A 3,002-nucleotide genomic window follows, 5' to 3' on the forward strand; every position below is an offset into this window, starting at 1 on the left:
GCACCCCAGAGTTTACTCTTGTAATGCGGTTCTTGTACTCAAGTTTAAAAATTGTTTAAAAATAGTTAGAGGCCGGAACTCTTGCTAAAACATACCAGGAACTATAGAGCACTTTGAGAACTGTAAAATAAAATTATCAAAATAATTTTTTTTTAATGTTGTGGTGCCGTGGTAATTTTGCACCTCATATTTTAATAAATTCATTTTTTTTATTAATTCGACGGAACTATTGCTATAACCTATCAGGAACTATAGAACTATTGTGGGTGCAAATGGAACTCATGTGAAAACTTGCGGTGCTAAAAAATGAGGTGCCAACTTCACGCACGCCGCCCATGGAATGTGAAACAGTCGATTCTTTTCTATGTGTACAGGATGTTTCAATAAAATCCAAAACTATTGTGAAACAATTAAAGATGTTGCAAATTCGCTGAAATTTAATATTTCAATCGGTAATTCAAAGATTTCTGACCAAAAATATTGAAAATATCACGATATATGTTTTCTTTTTAGAAGAATTGACAACAAATCATTAAGAAAGGATTTGTTAGCGAAATTTAAGTGGCAGATTTCGAGATATCCTGTATTAATTGCATTAATATGCGTCGATATGTTGAATTCCGTAAATTCTCCGGATTGGAAATCTCAGAATTGCGTATGCAAATTACATATCGGGTTGAGAAAAATATCACATTTCGTTATTTCGTTAAAATTATTATGTTCTAGCCGTATTGGGCACAATAAATGTGGCTAGATAGCTTGTTGTTATAGGAAAAGGTTTGATGAAACATCTCCCTGCGATATTTACCCAATTATGCAATATTGATATAATATAAGCACCACTTCTCGATCTCTTTAAATGTTATTTTTATATAAATTTTTATAATAAAATTATATATATGTCTGTGTTGTATGTGTGTACGTTATTTCTGACGCTTCTCAAAAGCAAATGCATGCATCACAAGTGGATTACTAGTGTGACTATCGTAAACTGTAAATTAATGTGCCGGTTTTCTTTCAAGGGATTATTTTTACCTCTAAAATTGTTTTTGAATATCAACGAAAAATTATTTTGTTGATAAGTTTGTCTGCTCTGTAATTCTGCAAAGTTCAACATTTTTTGTAATTTATGTGCTGCCAAATGTCTCTTGACAGTAACAAGTTAGAAATAATGCAATAATAGTTAGTATACGACAAATACTGATAGAATATCTATGAAGTAGTGATACCATGCTTGCTCTTGCATTTTTAATCAAATATTATTACAATTAGAATCCAGAAAATAAATTATCTTCGAAAACAAGACGTATGAAATAAAGTAGCGTTTTATCTAACTAAATAAAACAATGCTTTATGTTATCCAACTAAATGAAACAATATGTGACCTAAAGTGAAGAGAGTACGATCTATAAAAGTCTATAAACGTATAAAGGCATACGATTACCAAATAAAATTACAGAAGGATCTCATTGTTTGTGAAATAAAACATTTATTATTACTTACACATTTCGTGTAAGTCGCCAAGAACTATATTTCTTTTATTACTAGTACGTTTGTACAATTACTGAATTCCTTTTTGTACTATCATAGTTTATTTTATTTTATATTGTTTTTATCCGCTTCCTCTCCATTTATTTCATATTATATTTCATTTCATATTATATTTCTTTTATATTATATTCCTTTTTATACTTTTATATGTTAACTCATTACTTTTATATAATTTATTTGAAATAACATTTTGGAATAGCATTCTTGTTGATGCTTCGCTTCGTGTGTTTGTTTAGTTTTTTTCTATATTTCTCTTATATATGTGTATTATTTGCACAAAATAAAATTATTATTATTGTATGTGAGAGAAATTATCTATATTTTAATGTAATAAATCCAAAGTCAATTCAAGTTAAACAAATCGGAACACTAAATCTTTCTCTCTGTGCAGGAAAACAAGAACTCATTCTGACCGATTAAACGCTCCGATTATTTCTCACTTGCATAATCCGCGTTCTCTAAAGATAAGAACGTATTCGCAATGATTCGATATGCGAGGATTTATCATATCGTAAATGCTGCGGTATAATTATGCGAATCGGATATTCGTCAGTTTAATTATGTAATGTTGTAATGCCAATCGTTTACACACGATCAATAAATCAGATATTACGTTAACGATAAATAATTATTGCATTCTTATGTATCATGTCGTGAACACAATGTTTTCCTTCTTATCGCATATGCAACTTGTTACAAATTTGAGGAATTTGCTTTTGCTGAGAGTTTTTACCTCTCTCTCTGCTTTCTCATCAACGACGCGCTTTCGTTGGATATTAGCTCGTAAAACAGCCTTATAATATTTTGCACTTTCAACGATAGATAGTAACTACACGCTTGCATAATATGGCGTGCTGTCGTAAGTCGGTTGCCTGCGTCGACTTCTCGATGGGATCCGCGTTGAATTGCCATAAATTATCGTTTTCCAAAGTACGGAAAGATCAGTCGATCAGTTTGAGGCCCTAAGAATTGGAAAAGTTCATATGTGAAATATTTCCTATTGTTTCAGCAAGGTACACATTTTTTTAAAATATTGTATAATAATAAAACGTATACGTATAACTACTATGCAATACGTATACGACACATACATGTATAACTACTATAACGTATTCACAAATTATTTATTAAGTTTTCTCAATTACGAATCTAAAATTTAAACTTTTATTTACCAACGGTATGATATTTGAGCTTTTCACGTTATGAAGAAATGTTTTGTTTCGGTTTCCTGGTTAAATCTGCGTTTTCTTTAGATTTGTTTGTAACGTTCCGTGAACATTTTATTAGTATTATTTTTGTAAATTAATATAACCATTTTGTATATTTAATATTGGTATATTTAATATTTAAAAATGTAAATATTTATTTGAATATTTAATATTTAAAAATGTATCTGTAAATAAACTAAATAAAGTATATTTCATCACTAAATAAAGTATGTTTCAGTTTAT

This window comes from Odontomachus brunneus, unplaced genomic scaffold, assembly GCF_010583005.1.
Source record: "Odontomachus brunneus isolate Ranch 3 - 2012 unplaced genomic scaffold, Obru_v1 Obru_scaffold_028, whole genome shotgun sequence".
In the NCBI taxonomy this organism is placed as follows: Eukaryota; Metazoa; Arthropoda; class Insecta; order Hymenoptera; family Formicidae; genus Odontomachus; species Odontomachus brunneus.